Below are 17,143 nucleotides of genomic sequence, written 5' to 3'. Positions count from 1 at the left end.
CAGCTTCCGGCACCTTTTCAGGCAGAAAGTTCCAGATCATGACCTCTACAAGCTGCTCCAAAGCTCTTTGCATCGGATATATTTTTATTTTTATTTGTTCATGGAACGTGGGCGTCGCTGGCAAGGCCAGCATTTATTGCCCATCCCTGTATGGCACAGAAACAGGCCATTCGGCCCAACCAGTCCATGTTCCACTCGAACCTCCTCCTGTCTTTCCTCATCTAAATCTATCAGCTTAACCCTCTATTTCCTTCTCCCTCATATGCTTATCTAACCGCCCTTTAAATGCATCCATACTATTTGCTTCAACCACTCCCTGTGGCAGTGAGTTCCACATTCCCACCACTCTCTGGGTAAAGAAGTTCCTTCTGAATTCCCTGTTGGATTTCTTGGTGACTATCTTTCAATTAATGGCCTCTAGTTTTTGCTCTTCCCCATAAGTAGAAACACTCTCTCTCTATCTACTCTATCAAAACCTTTCAGAATTTTAAAGACCTCTATTAGGTCACCTCTCAGCCTTCATTTTTCAAGAGAAAAGAGACCCAGCCTGTTCATCCTTTCCTGTTTGGTATAACCTCGTATTTCTGGTATCATCCATGTAAATCTTCTCTGCACCCTCTGCAGTGCCTCTATATCCTTTTTATAATATGGCAACCAGAATTGTACGCAGTACTCTTAAGTGTGGACTATCCAAGGTTCAATACAAGTTTCGCATAACTGCACTACTTCCTATACCTCCAGAAATAAACCTTAGTGTTTGGTTTGCTTTTTTATGACCTTGCTAATCTGTGTCACAACTTTCAGTGATTTGTGTATGTGTACTCCGAGATCCCTTTGTTCCTCTACCCCACCCAGACTCGCACCCCCAAGTAATAAGTGGCCTCCCTACCAAAATGTAATACCTCACATTTATCTGTGTTGAACTTAATTTGCCAATTATATGCCCATTCTGTAAGTTTATTAATGTCCTCCTGTAATTTGTTACAGTCCTCCTCAGTATTGACTATCGCCCCCAATTTGGTGTCATCCGCCAATTTGATTCCAAAGTCTAGATTGTTAATATAAATTGTGAATAGTGGTCCTAGCACTCATCCTTGTGGAACACCACTACCCACCTTCTGCCACTGTGAATAGCTACCCTTTACCCTACTCTCTGCTTTCTGTCTTGAAGCCAGCCAGCTATCCATTCTGCATCTTGTCCCCTGACTCTGCATTCCCTGACCTTATTCATTAGTCTATTATGTGGTACCTTATCGAAGGCCTTTTGAAAATCTAGATAAATTACATCTACTGCATTACCCTCATCTAGTCTCTCTGTTACCTCTTCAAAAAATTCAAAGAGGTTGGTCAGGCAAGGCTTTCTTTTTTGAAATCCATGCTGGCTATTCGTTAGTATATTTTTGGATTCTAGATGTTCTTCTATTTTCTCCTTTAGTTGGGATTCCATTATTTTTCCTACCACCGATGTTAAGTTGATTTGTCTATAGTTCCCTGGACTCACTTTATCTCCGTTCTTAAATATTGGTAATACATTAGCTATCTGCCAGTCCTCTGGCACTACACCTTTTTCTAACAAATTATTAAATATATGTAGTAATGCCTCTGCTATCTCTTAACTAGATTCTTTCAAAATGCATGGATGTAATCCATCCGGACCAGGGGTTTATCCTCTTTGAGTTTGATTTGTTTATTTAATATATCCCCTCTTTTAATTTTAAATGCAGTTATCTCATTACTAATCTCATCATGCAATGTCATATCCGCCTCTTCTATCTCCCTGGTAAATACTGAAGCAAAATAATTATTTAATATTTCTACCATCTCTATATCGCTGTCTGTGGTATTATCCTGTCCACCCCTTATTCTCATCCCGAGCTTCCATTTTTATTTATGTGTAATAGTTATGTGTAATAAATAATGTGTACTATTTAGTTTTCTGTTCTTTGATAATTTAACTTCATAGTTCACCTTTGCCTTCCTAATTGTTTTTTTTTTACTTCTCTCCAAATCTCTTTGTATTCTCACTTATCATGCTCCCCTCTGCTGTCCATGTACTTAATGTATGCCTCTTTCCTTACCCTCAATGTTTCCCTTATGGCTTACTCACTTCAGGAGTGGAAGGAAGTCTTCCTCAATTCCGAGGGACTGCCTATGACGATGATATGGCTTTATTCCTCCATTGGTGTTTAGCTTGTTCTTGTTTTTTTCTGGGGTGAGGAAGAAAAGGGAATGCCAGCATTAACTGTGGGGGTTGAAGTGCCACTTCGAACCAGGAAAATTGTGAAAGGGTAGGAATTTAGATGGGTTGCCATATAAAGTGCCTCTCATGAACTAGGTCTAGAGGAGGTTGCGTGCCTCTGAATTGGGGCAGGAGGAGCAGATGTGGACAGGTGACAGATTTTGTTTGATAACACTCCTGTGAATGTTTTACTATGTTAAAGGCGCTATATAAATGCAAGTCATTGTTATGGTAAAGGGGTGAGTGTCTGGTTCATCTCCTGAAAATCTAAATGTTGCTTTTTTTTAAGCTTAAAATCTATTCAGTGTGAAATATTAACGGCATTAAAGTATTTTTAACATGAAAATTCGCAATTTGCTTGGTGGTTGCTTTCAGACCACCCGGGCACTGTGCCGCCAATTCATGCCTTCATGCATTTGTTCCTTCAGGCTGTTGTATTCTTATACTTCATCCCTTCCACTATGAGTGAAGCAGTGCTGGTGTATCTACGGATTAAGTACTTGTTTTTTGCATTTCATAAGTTTATAGGTCATACAATCTCAGAGCACAGAAGGAGGCCATTTGGCCTGTCGTGTGTTGATAAAAATGTTGTTGATAAGATGACGAGCGTTTACTTTGTACTTGAGTATTGCCAAAAATAGCTGAGAGGCTCAAAACCTTTATTTCTTCTTTCAGCATAGCAAGCAATTTACCCGTGGAGCAGGTTTACAGATTCTAACACGCGACTGGAATTTAAACAACAACAATAATTTATATAGCACCTTTAACATAGAAACATAGAAAATAGATGCAGTAGTAGGCCATTCAGCCCTTCGAGCCTGCTGATCATGCAACTTCAGTACCCCATTCTTGCTTTCTCTCCATACCCCTTGATCCCTTTAGCCGTAAGTCCCTTTTGAATATATCTAACGAACTGGCCTCAACAACTTTCTGTGGTAGAGAATTCCACATGCTCACAACTCTCAGTGAAGAAGTTTCTCCTCATCTCCTCAAATGGCTTACCCCTTATCCTTAGACTGTGACCCCCTGGTTCTGGACTTCCTCAACATCGGGAACATTCTTCCTGCATCTAACCTATCCAATCCCGTCAAAATTTTATATGTTTCTATGAGATCTCCTCTCATTCTTCTAAATTCTATTGAATATAAGCCTAGTCAATCCAGTCTTTCTTCATATGTCAGTCCTGCCATCCTGGGAATCAGTCTGGTGAACCTTTGCTGCACACCCTCAATAGCAAGAATGTCCTTCCTCAGATTAGGAGACCAAAACTTTACACAATATTCCAGGTGTGGCCTCACCAAGGCCCTGTACAACTGCAGTAAGACCTCCCTGCTCCTGTACTCAAATAATCTCACTATGAAGGCCAACATGCCATTTGCCTTCTTCATCGCTGCTGTATCTGCATGCCAACTTTCAATGACCGATGTACCATGTCTCGTTGCTCCTCCCCTTTTACTAACATAGTGTAAGAAATTGTGGATTGAAAGAAGTAACACGACACCAAAAAGCTTCTTCAGACTGGTGTTAGAATTGAATGATTCATTCCATGATACAATAGCTTAAGCGACTTGAACAGCATGAACATAAATAACTGATAGCGGGCAGCTCCAAACATCTGAAGCCCAAGAACGGCCTGTCTGACTCCAACCCTGGGAGGATGTGAAGAGGAGGGTTTCAACCAAGGGTTGAGACAAAGAACCTGAGATATCATGGGTTAAATGGTCCTGCCAATATTCTACTCCAGGCCCACCCCTAAAAAGAGAATAAAACAAAAACCCAGAAGGCGTTTCAGGGCACGGTGAAGATAAGAACTGTTCATACCACCAGCCATCTGTCCGATTGGGACTAGTACCAGCTACCTGTCATGGTCGTATGTCTACTACGTCTATCCTGATTGTGTGTTGTGTTTGACTTTATTTGAACTACCGCTCCTTTAATAAATGCCTTATAACACCTAAGACCTTTGGGTATCTGTGTGTGATCTGTAATCTGAAATCTTACAGTAAAAATGTCCCAAGGTGATTCATATGAGTGTTGTAAGACAAAAAAAATGAATTTGACACCGAGCCACATAAGAAAAAAATTACAGCAGATGACCGAAAGCTTGGTCACAGAGGTAGGTTTTAAAGAGCGTCTTAAAGGAAGAAAGAGGAAGATAGGCAGAGAGGTTTAGGGAGGGAGTTCCAGAGCGTCGGGCCCAGGCAGCTGAAGGCATGTCCACCAATGGTTGAGCTGTTATAATCAAGGATGCTCAAGAGGGCAGAATTTGAGGAATGCAGACATCTCGTGGGGTTGTGAAGCTGAAGGAGATTACAGAGAAAAACTATTTATTTTCACCACTTTCCGGTCATGCTCGCTTTTGTTTGCTACTTTGTAAGTGGCTCAGTGAGTTAGAGTGAATAATGAGACATAGCGTTACCTCCAGCAATGGGGGTCAGTGTGAAAGGAATGGCTTGGTCATTGTAGGGATGCTTTCTGGTGTTGGGAGGGGAGAGAAACCTGGCAGCCGTATGGGTGTACTGCAGGAAGTTAAGTAAATCTGGCCAAGATGAGACCATCCCTGGCCTGCCAGGCAGCAGTGCGGTCCAGTACTATTGGCATCTGGACCTTGGGTACCTCCTGCTCCTCCTCCTCGTCTTCCAGCTGATGGCCTCCTCCTCTGAAAAGGCTGTGCGCTCTGCGCCTTGCTCCTCTTACAGCGCTACTCCTCGCTGCTGTACTATGTTCTGCAGGGCGCAGCAGGCGCTGATGATTCTGGAGACCATGGCTGGTCCGTACTGAAGAACTCCTCCAGATCTCTCGAGGCATTTTCAGCATGACTGCTGTTTGCTTTATGACACATCTGATGGACATCTGACTTTCATTATATTTCTCCTTGGCCTCAGTACTTGGTCTCCTCAAGTGTGCCAGGAGCCATGTCTTCAGTGGCTAGCTCTTGTCTCCAAGCAGCCAACTGGTGAATGTGTTTGGCGGTGCGAAGAGCTGAGGGAGGGTGGACTGGAGCAGGACGGAAGGGTCTCGGCAGCTGCCCGGGAATTTGGCGCACACGCGCATGGTGATTTTCCTATGGTTGCGGACCAGCTGCACATTGAGGGAGTGGAAGCCCGTGTGGTTGAAAAACACTCCTGGGTGATGATGGGGTGCCCTGACAGCCACATGTGTGCGTCGATGACACCTTGCCAGAGCAGCAAAGCCCAGCGCCCGCTCAGTGACGCTGGCTTCATTGGTGGCAAAGTTGATATAATTGGCTGACTTGTCAAACACGGCATCGCTGACCTGTACGATGCATCTGTGGGTGGCCGACTGCGAGATGCCGCAAAGATCAGCTTCAGATCCCTGGAAGGAGCCTGAGGTGAAGAAGTTGAGGGTGGTGGTGACTTTGACAGCCACTGGTAAGGCGTGTCCACCCGGTCCTCTGGGTCTTGCTCCAGCAATCTGCAAATGTCTGCAACGACCTGGCGTGATAGCCCGAGCCTCCTTTGGCACGGTTGCTCAGTCATGTTGAGGAAGCTCATCCTCTGCCTGTGTACACTGTGCTGAGGGCGGTGTGTCGGGTGTTCGTTTTCCACTCTACTTTGATTCATAGACCTTGGGAATTACAGGAAAGGACTCCACGTAATGCACACCTTTTGGGATCCTTTGTTATCCTAGTTTTTCGTAGACTTGTACTCTCCCTAGGGAACTATTTTTTCCCCTCCGGCCAATCAATCCAGAGGCTCCTCTGCACGATTGTATCAAAGTCTTTGTCCCGATGTGTAAGCAGGTCTACTCCTGACCACAGAGATTGTATTGACCGGTGATGAGTCACCACCTGCCCCAGGCTGGCGCCCTTTTTCCCACCCAGGCAGTCCCAAAAGTTTCTTTAAACCATTTTTAGTTCGTGGCCTCTGCCTGTGCCTTTTGTGAAAATGTGTAAAGCTTACAGGTGCAGCCCTGCGCAGATGCCCTCTGTCCAGTGGAGCATCTGGTTGTTGAGGAGAAGATTGCAGGTGTTGTTGCTGCGGGTGTTGGGGCTCATCTTGGTCTGATTCTGAGGATCAAGGTGAGACAGTATAAACAGCACCCATGCTGACGTAATAGATAGCAAGTCAGGTAGAGATCAGTGGACCAATCTGTCAATGGTGTGATAGTTAGTAGCAGGATCTTGCGGAGGCAGCACTGGTGCTTCTCCGGTGCTTTGAGATGTCTGCTGTATATAGGAGGGTGGGTATCATTACTGCCCTGTAGACCAGAAACGGTGCCAGATTTGAGGTCCTGGTCTTCAATCACTCTCTTCCTCAGGTGACCGAAGTCTGCGCTGGCATAGTGGAGGCGGTGTTGGACCTTGTCGTCGGTGTCTGCCCTTGCTAATAGTAGGCTCCCGAGGTATAGGAAATGGTCCACGTTGTCCACGGCCGCGCCGTGGATTTTGATGACCGGGGGCGGGGAGGAGCAGTGCTGTGTGGCGGGATCAGGTTGGTGGAGGACCTTTGTCTTACGGATGTTTAGTGTAAGGCCCATGCTTTCGTATGCCTCGGTGAAGGTGCTGACGATGGCTTGGAGTTCAGCCTCTGTGTGCACAGAAGTAAGCGTCGTCTGCATACTGTAGTTCGATGACAGAGGATGGGACAACCTTGGATCTAACCTGGACGCGGCGAAGGTTGAACAGGTTCCCATTGGTTCTATAGTTTAGTTCCACTCCAGCGGGGACCTTATTGAGAGGGAGATGGAGCATTGCAGCGAGGAAGATCGAGAAGAGCGTAGACGTGATGACGCAGCCCTGCTTGCCCCCGGTCCGGACATGGATTGGGTGTGTGGTGGATCTAGGTGGGCTGAGGACACGTTACAAGGACACCCTCAAAGCCTCCCTGATAAAGTGCAACATCCCCACTGACACCTGGGAGTCCCTGGCCAAAGACCCTAAGTGGAAGAAGTGCATCCGGGAGGGCGCTGAGCACCTCGAGTCTCGTCACCGAGAGCACATGGAAATCAAGCGCAGGGAGCGGAAGGAGCGTGCGGTAAACCAGACTCCCCACCCACCCTTTACTCCAGCCACTGTCTGTCCCACCTGTGACAGAGACTGTAATTCCCGTATTGGACTGTACAGAACTCACTTTTAGAGTGGAAGCAAGTCTTCCTCGATTTCAATGGACTGCCTACGATAATTGATTGATGATTGAGTTAGTAGCAATGAGGTAAGAGTGGTTTCCAAAGTTGCAGAAAAGACTTACAGACTGTAGACACTTAAATCTGTGCTCAAGATCCACTCAGCAAGAGCCTTTCCCTTCGGCAAGTAAGCAGGTGTCATGTGGGAGTATTTATTGGGATTTCCATGCTCTGGCATTAATGACCTCAATCAATGGCCACTGACCTTCCACCTCAGGTTGTCGGGCGTAATTCCTGTGGTCATCCAGTGAAATTTCAAAACGTCTGGTTAAAAAGACTGTTAAGGGTCTGACAACAAGGCATTATTGAGCAGCATGGCACAGCGCGAGCTGGTGCAGGAGGGCGACGGCAGCGAAGAGTGACATCATCAAGGTCCAGGTCGGTGATTGGAGCGTGGGCAGGTACATCAGGAGCGGTGAGGTTGGGCAAAGGAGTGGCGAGAGACTGTAGAGGGGCATGATCGGGGCCCAGAAGAGGCGAGGGCCCAGGGGCAGCACGGACCAGCCCACACTGCGATACGTGCGCGCACTAGGCCCGTGCAGCAGAGCAGGTCTCCAGTTGTCTCGGGTAATCCTTGCCACTGGACCAAGACCTAGCTCTGTTGAGCCCGTGTAGTGGCTGGTGTGCAACGGCCACCACACGTTAAAAAAATCCACGCACGGACATCTTCCACCCTTCAGGATGTAGTTCGGGATCCGGAATATTAGGTCCTTCATTGAAACACCTGTGAACTCATCCTTTCTTGGCGTGGAAGCAAGTCATCCTCGCTTCGAGGGACTGCTTATGCTGATGATGATGATTATTGAGTTAAATTAGGTCACCCGCCTCTGCTATTCGGCTCTGTGCCGCGCTGGCAAACGCTCCTGAGTTAAAGGCGTGAGGAGCCGGGATGACGGTGGGTTTCCGACAGGGTGGGGGGAAGGGGGAGGCGGGCAAGGAAAGAAATATATAAATGAAACATAACCACCAAGGAATCTCCAAAGGATGGAGCAAAGTTCTTTATTACTTTATTCTACCCACCCCCCCCCCCCCCCCATTCATTTAATCAAATTGTTCCTGGAAGACGAGCATAGTTAATATCACAGATGCATTTAAGAAAGGAAGAAAGATTTGCATTTATATAGCGCCTTTCACAACCACCGGACGTCTCAAATCGCTTTACAGCCAATGAAGTATTTTTGGAGTGTAGTCACTGTTGTAATGTGGGAAACACGGCAGCCAATTTGCGCACAGCAAGCTCCCACAAACGCCAATATGATAGTGAGCAGATCAAGGGCCGGATTTTAAGCTTTTCTGTTTTCGGGATGAAAATGGAGGCGGGGCGGGAAAGTTAGCGGCCGGGAATAGTTTGGGCTTTAGTATGTAAGTTTGGGCATCTGGGCCCTGCGTCAGGGGGCGCAGCGTGAAGGGAGGCGTTGTACATCTCTCGTGGCACAAGGATGGGAAACGCGTGAACTAAAATGCCGGGCCGTGTGCGTTGCGAGAGAGGCCTGGGGGTGGGGGTGGGGGGGAGGGCCCAGAAAACAGCGAAACATTCCCAAAACATTGCCCACGCCACCACAACACAAACTGCACAAAAATTAAAATCAAAAAAACACTGGCACTTACCTTCACAGCACTTTACCTTTCTCACCACCGCCGGCATCAATGGTCCGCTCTGATTTCCCAGGCGGTCATTGCGGGTGCACTTCTGGGAGGACGGATCGGGCAAGACTCAAAACTCCTGCCGCAGCTCTTCCCGGCGGTACTGCTCCGCGCTGCCCCAAAACCCGACCGGAGGGTTGCGGGCGGGACGCTGGAGATCTCACCGCCGTCTTTCACAGCGCTCCAGGGCGAAACGCCGAGCGCAAAGGTCCAGAAAATCCAGCCCCAACTGTTTTTGTTATGTTGACTGAGGGATGAATATTGGCCAGGTGTTAGAAATGAGCGTTAGTTGAAAATGATACCGTGCTTAAATGATTGTATGTTTCTGCTCGAGGCAAGTAAAGGGTTAGTGAATAAGCTATGTTTTACCTGAGCATGAAGCTTCACTTTCTTGGAAAACTTGCCTCAGTTTAATGAGTTAGATTAGAGAATGCATAACATTTTGACTTCGTCTTTAATTTTGCCAATGAAGGCCCAACCTAATGTTTCTTCCATTATTACTAATAACCAATTATAACGCTATGGTAGAATTTGGAGTTTGTTTAACAATAAAAGTATATTAGTATAAAAGAATGTGTAAATAATGGGAGTTAAGCGTTTCCATGGCAACTGGCTGGAGTAAGATGTTTCCAACAAAGGGCCTCTCTTTTAATGGCCCAAGGTTGTGTCTGAGAATGCCATGGGAGGACAAGGCAGGATGAGATAAGAGACTATAGAGGTGAGGGAGCAGGGTCCAGATGAATGGATTGGCCTTCAAAACCATAAACAAGAAAGATGCATAATGGTTGTGAAGACCCCCTCCTTCAGGGTGGTTCTTCATCAGCAAGTGTAGACAAAGTGCTCGGATCAGGATTGGGTGTAGACTTTGAAAGAGAACCTCAATAGGCCAAAAGGTGTTGTCAATATCCCATTCCAGGTCCACCCCTAAGAATGAAATAAAATGAACTCCCTGCAGGCCAATCACCGCACATAGTGGAGGGAAACACAGGAGGCTGTGCGGGTCAATTGCTCTTTGGCAATCCCATGCTTTACCAGAGAAGGCTCAGCCACAAGCCAGGGAACTGCTCACGTGCATCCAGCCATTTGCCCGATCAGGATTGGGTACCAGCTATGGTCGTATGTTTTCACTGTATAACTAATGTGTTGTATTCCGTCTTAAACTCTGATTAAACACAATATACCCACCAGATTGGTTTACAAAAAATGACCAGAGATAGCCTTAAACACTGAAGATAACTCCCCTGCTTGTCTTTGAAATAGTGCCACGGGACCTTTTACACCCACTTGAGAGAGCAGATGGGGCCTCAGTTTAACATCTCATTCAGAGTAGGGCACCTGCAACAGTGTAGCACCCCCTCAGCATTGCACTGAAGTGGCAGTCTAGATTTATGTGTTCAAGTTCCTGGAGTGGGATTTGATCCCACAACCTGCTGATTTAGAGGCGAGTGTGCTACCCACTGAGCCACAGCTGACACTGCAAGGGGAAATTAAACAAGCACATGAGGGTGAAAGGAATAGAAGGTTATGCTGTTAGGGTTAGATGAAGAGGGTGGGAGGAGGCTGGTGAGGTGCATGAACCAGTGGGCTGTTTCTGTGCTCTAGGCTACATAAGAACATAAGAAATAGGGGCAGGCCATTTGGCCTCTCGAGCCCGTTCCGCCATTCAATGAGATCATGGCTGAACTCCATATACCCGCCTTTGCCCCATGTCCCGTAATACCTTTAGTTCCCAAAAATTTAGCAATCTCCGATTTAAAATTAACAATCGACCTAGCATCAATTGCCGTTTGTGGAAGAGAGTCCAAACTTCTGCTGCCCTTTGCATGTAGAAATATTTCCTCTGAGTAAAGAACTCTCTCCTCATCTTGGTCCTAAATGGCCGACCTCTGAATTCTGAGGCTGTGGCTCTGTGTAACTCTGTGTCAGTCGTGGCTCAGTGGATAGCACACTGAGTCAGAAGGCTTGTGGGTTCAAGTCACACTCCAGAGACTTAAGCATACTCTTACAAGTGGACATAAAAGATCTCATGCCACTATTTTCGAAGAAGAGCAGGAGAGTTCTCCCCAGTGTCCTGCCCAATATTTATCCCTCAATCAGCATAACAAAAAATAGATGCTCTGGTCTTATCATATTCCGGATGAAATGTATCCGAGACTACCAAAAGAAACAAGAGAGGAAATTGCAGAGGCTCTGACCATCATTTTTCAATCCTCCCTGGCTACAGGAGTTGTGCCAGAGGATTGGAGAACGCTAACATTGTACCATTGTTTAAAAAAGGAGGAAGGGATAAACCAAGTAATTACATTCCAGTTAGTTTAACCTCAGTGGTGGGAAAATTACTGGAATCAATTCTGAGGGATACTATTGCCATGTATGTACATGCTGTTTGTAGCCACCAGATGGTATCATTGTTGGAGGCCACTGAGCAGCACGCACATGGTGCTGCTCTGGTATAAAAGGCCAGCCATTTTGTGAGTCAGGCACTTTGGGCCGTAATAAAGCAGAAGCAAGGTTGTACCTTGCTCAGTTAAACAGTACTCAGTTTGTACCTTTATTGCATACATAACAACTATAAACCTTCATTTAGAAAGACACAGATTAAGCAAAGATAGTCAGCATGGATTTGTTAAGGGAAAGTCATGTCTGACTAACTTGATTGAGTTCTTTGAGGAGGTAACAAGGAGAGTCAATTAGGGCAGTGAGTTTGATGTAGTTTACATGGATTTTAGCAAGGTTTTTGACAAAGCACCTCATGGTAGGCTGATTAAAAAAGTAAAAACCCACAGGCTCCAAGGGAGAGTGGCAAATTGGATCCAAAATTGGCTCAGTGGCAGGAATCAAAGGGTAATAGTTAAGGGGAGTTTTTGTGACTGGAAGGCTGTTTCCAGTGGGTTTCCACAGGGCTCAGTACTCGGTCCCTTACTTTTTGTAGTATATATTAATGATTTAGACTTAAATGTAGGGGGCATGATGAAGAAATTTGCAGATGATACAAAAATTGTTCGTGTGGTTTACAGTGAAGAGGAAAGCTCTAGACTGCATGAAGATATCGATGAGCTGGTCAGGTGGGCAGAAAAATGGCAAATGGAATTGTGAGCTAATGCATTTTGGCAGGGGCAACAAGGCAAGGGAATACACAATAAATGGGAGGATACTGAGAAGTCTGGAGGAACAGAGGGACCTTGGAATATATATCCACAGATCCTTAAAGGTAGCAGGACAGATCGATAAGGTAGTTAAAGAGGCATACGGGATGCTTTCCTTTATTAGCCAAGGCATAGAATACAAGAGCTGGGAAGTTATGCTTGAATGATATACAGCACTAGTTAGGCCACAGCTTGAATACTGCGTGCAGTTCTGGTCACCGCATTACAGGAAGGATGTGATTGCATTCGAAAGGATGCAGAGGAGATTTACGAGGATGTTGCCAGGTCTGGAAAACTTTTGCTATGAGGAAAGATTGGATAGGCTGGGGTTGTTTTCCTTGGAACAGAGGAGGCTGAGGGGAGATTTAATTGAGGTGTTATAAAATTATGAGGGGCCTAGATAGAGTGGATAGGAAGGACCTATTTTCATTACCAGAGGGTCAATAACCAGAGGATATAGATTTAAAGTAGTTGGTAGAAGGATTAGAGGGGAGATGAGGAAATAGTTCTTCAGCCAGAGGCTAGTGGGGGCCTGGAACTCAGAAAGGGTGGTAGAGGCAGAAACCCTCATCACATTTAAAAAGTACTTGTAGATGTACTTGAAGTGCCGTAACCTCAAAGCCTCCCTGATAAAGTGGAACATCCCCACTGACACCTGGGAGTCCCTGGCCCAAGACCGCCCTAAGTGGAGGAGGAGCATCCGGGAGGGCGCTGAGCACCTCGAGTCTCATCACCGAGAGCATGCAGAAACCAAGCGCAGGCAGCGGAAAGGGCCTGCGGCAAACCAGTCCCACCCACCCTTTCCCTCAATGACTATCTGTCCCACCTGTGACAGGGACTGTGGTTCCCGTATTGGACTGTTCAGTCACCTAAGGACTCATTATAAGAGTGGAAGGAAGTCTTCATCGATTCCGAGCGACTGCCTATGATGATGATGATTATTGTGTTCCTAACACAGATGAGACTGCACACAGGGAGGTTAAAGTAAAAGTGACCTCAGTCTTTAATAAGACAATCCAGAGTGAGGAACAGGCCTTAGGGGCCGGCTTATATACAGTGCTGCCAAGGGATGCTGGGATCCCTTGGGACTTCAGGGGATGAACTCCCTGGTGGCGGAACATGGGAGTGCATGCTTTACAGATACACAACAATGATGATGGGAGTGTTTAAAGGGAGCTTTACTCTGTATCTTACCCGTACTGTACCTGCCCTGGGAGTGTTTGATGGGACATCATCGTCATCATCATCAACGGAGAGCAACAGCAGTGAAAAAGGACGTCATCAAGGTCCAGGTCGGTGATTGGAGCGTGGGCAGGTACTGCAGGAGCGGCGAGGTCGGGGCGAAGGAGCAGCGAGAGATTGTAGAGGGACGTGATCGGGGCCCAGGAGACGCGTGAGTTCGGAGCCCAGAAGATGCGAGGGCCCAGGTGCAACTCGGGCCAGCCCACACTGCGATATGTGTGCACCCTAGGTCCGTGCAGCAGAGCTGGTCTCCAGTCGTCTTGGTTAATCCTTGGTACTGGGCCAAGACCCAGCTCTGTCAAGCCTGTGTGGTGCCTGGTGTGCAACGGTCACCACACGTTAAAAAAATCCACGCACAGGCATCCTCCACCCTTCAGGATGTAGTTCGGACCTGGAATTTTAGGTCCTTCATTGAAACACCTGTGAACATTTTGACGTGGAAGCAAGTCAACCTCCAGTCGAGGGATTGCCTATGATGATGGTATCTAACCCGTACTGTACCTGCCCTGGGAGTGTTTGATGGGACAGTGTAGAGGGAGCTTTACTCTGTATCTAACCCCGTGCTGTACCGGCCCTGGGAGTGTTTGATGGGACACTGGAGAGCGAGGTTTACTCTGTATCTAACCCCGTGCTATTTCTGTCCTGGGAGTGTTTGATGGGACAGTGTAGAGGGAGCATTACTCTGTATCTAACCTGTACTGTACCTGCCCTGGGAGTGTTTGATGGGGCTGTGTAGAGGGAGCTTTACTCTGTATCTATCCTGTAATGTACCTGCCCTGGGAGTGTTTGATGGGGCTGTGTAGAGGGAGCTTTACTCTGTATCTAACCCCGTGCTAAATCTGCCCTGGGAGTGTTTGATGGGACAGTGTAGAGGGACCTTTACTCTGTATCTAACCCGTACGGTACCTGCCCTGGGAGTGTTTGATGGGACAGTGTAGAGGGAGCTTTACTCTGTATCTAACCCGTACGGTACCTGCCCTGGGAGTGTTTGATGGGACAGTGTAGAGGGAGCTTTACTCTGTATCTAACCCCGTGCTGTACCGGCCCTGGGAGTGTTTGATGGGACACTGGAGAGCGAGGTTTACTCTGTATCTAACCCCGTGCTATTTCTGTCCTGGGAGTGTTTGATGGGACAGTGTAGAGGGAGCATTACTCTGTATCTAACCTGTACTGTACCTGCCCTGGGAGTGTTTGATGGGACAGTGTAGAGGGAGCTTTACTCTGTATCTAACCCCATGCTGTACCTGCCCTGGGAGTGTTTGATGGGACAGTGTAGAGGAGCTTTACTCTGTATCTAACCCGTGCTGTACCTGCCCTGGGAGTGTTTGATGGGACAGTGTAGAGGAGCTTTACTCTGTATCTAACCTGTACTGTACCTGCCCTGGGAGTGTTTGATGGGACAGTGTAGAGGAGCTTTACTCTGTATCTAACCCGTGCTATACCTGAGGAAGTGCTGCACTATCGGAGGTGCCATCTTTTGGATGAGACAGTAAACCTCTCATGGGTATAAAAGATTGAAGAAGACTGATCCAAGCATTTAAAATGTTAAATGGAGGTAGATATGGAGAGACTATTTCCGCTAGTGGGGGAAATCAAGAACAAGGGAAACTTATGTTAAAATTAAGAGCCAGACCATTCACATAGAAACATAGAAACATAGAAAATAGGTGCAGGAGTAGGCCATTCAGCCCTTCAAGCCTGCACCACCATTCAATATGATCATGGCTGATCATGAATATAGCTAACACGCCAGTGTAGGGTCTACTGTACATGGTTCACCTCTCTGTGTCATATAGCAGGTAACCAAGCTGTAAGACATATAAAATTCTGACGGGATTGGACAAGTTAGAGGCAGGAAGAATGTTCCCGTTGCTGGGGAGTTCCAGAACCAGGGGTCATAGTCTAAGAATAAGGGGTAAGCCATTTAGGAGCGAGATGAGGAGAAACTTCTTCACTCAGAGAGTTGTTAACCTGTGGGATTCCCTACCGCAGAGAGTTGTTGATGCCAGTTCAATGGATATTTCAAGAGAGAGTTAGATATGGCTCTTACGGCTAAAGGGATCAAGGGGTATGGAGAGAAAGCAGGAAAGGGGTACTGAGGTGAACGATCAGCCATGATCTTATTGAATGGTGGTGCAGGCTCGAAGGGCCGAATGGCCTACTCCTGCACCTATTTTCTATGTTTCTATCATCATCATCGGAGAGCAACGGCAGTTAAAAGGGACATCAAGGTCCAGGTCGGTGATTGGAGCGTGGGCAGGTACTGCAGGAGCGGCAAGGTTGGGGCGAAGGAGTGGCGCGAGATTGTAGAGGAATGTGATCGGAGCCCAGGAGAGGCCCAGAAGAGGCGAGGGCCCAGGGGCAGCATGGGCCAGCCCACACTGTGATATGTGTGCACACTAGGTCCGTGCAGCAGAGCTGGTCTCCAGTCGTCTTGGTTAATCCTTGCTACTGGGCCAAGACCCAGCTCTGTCAAGCCTGTGTGGTGGCTGGTGTGCAACGGTCACCACACGTTAAAAAAATCCAAGCACAGGCATCCTCCACCCGAATTAGTTCGGACCTGGAATTTTAGGTCCTTCATTGAAACACCTGTGAACTTTTTGACGTGGAAGCAAGTCATCCTCGATTCGAGGGACTGCCTGTGATGATGGTACCTAACCAGTACTGTACCTGCCCTGTTTGATGGGGCGGTATAGAGGGAGCTTTACTCTGTATCTAACCCATGCTATACCTGGCTCTATAGTTTAGTTTCATAGAAACATAGAAAATAGGTGCATGAGTAGGTCATTCGGCACTTCGAGCCTGCACCACCATTCAATAAGATCATGGCTGATCATGCAACTTCAGTACCCCATTCCTACTTTCTCTCCATACTCCTTGATCCCGTTAGCCGTAAGGGCCATATCTAACTCCCTTTTGAATATATCTAACGCTCCATTGTAGGGTCCACTGTACATGGTCCACCTCTCTGAGCCATATAGCATGTAACCAAGCTGTAAGACAAATAAAATTCTGACAGGATTGGACAGGTTAGAGGCAGGAAGAATGTTCCCGTTGCTGGGAAGTTCCAGAACTAGGGGTTCATTGTCTTAAGAATAAGGGGACCGAGATGAGGAGAAACTTCTTCACTCAAGAGAGTGGTCAACCTGTGGAATTCTCTGCCGCAGAAAGTTGCTGAGGCCAGTTCGTTGGATATAGTCCAAGAGGGAGTTAGATGTGGCCTTTACGGCCAAAGGGATCAAGGGTATGGAGAGAAAGCAGGAACGGGGGCCTGAGGTTGAAACATAGAAAATAGTTATTCGGCCCTTCTAGCCTGCACCGCCATTCAATGAGTTCATGGCTGAACATGCAACTTCAGTACCCCATTCCTGCTTTCTCGCCATACCCCTTTGTTGTAGGTATTAGGCACCCTAGGGCAACGGCACCTGTAGAATAAGGTTAGAATTAAATATGTAACTTGTACCATAAAATGGCTACCAGTGAAGCCTCAAGGGATTTCTGTTAGCTGAAATAGACCGCATTCCTGGAGACTGATACTTGTTGTTTCCCACACACAGGACCAGCAAGCAAGCTCTGCAGGTGTCTCTAATTAGCTAGGCCTCAGGACCAAATGCTCTAGTAACAATACGGCTCTGTAGCAGGATGGAGATAAGGAGGCTACCCAATGCCAGCATCCAAGGACAGTAAGATAAGAGAGGCCCAGGCCATGTTACAAGACACATGAGTC

The sequence above is a fragment of the Pristiophorus japonicus genome, chromosome 4 (assembly GCF_044704955.1).
Source record: "Pristiophorus japonicus isolate sPriJap1 chromosome 4, sPriJap1.hap1, whole genome shotgun sequence".
Taxonomy (NCBI): Eukaryota; Metazoa; Chordata; class Chondrichthyes; family Pristiophoridae; genus Pristiophorus; species Pristiophorus japonicus.
Note: the sequence above shows the minus strand (reverse complement) of the source record.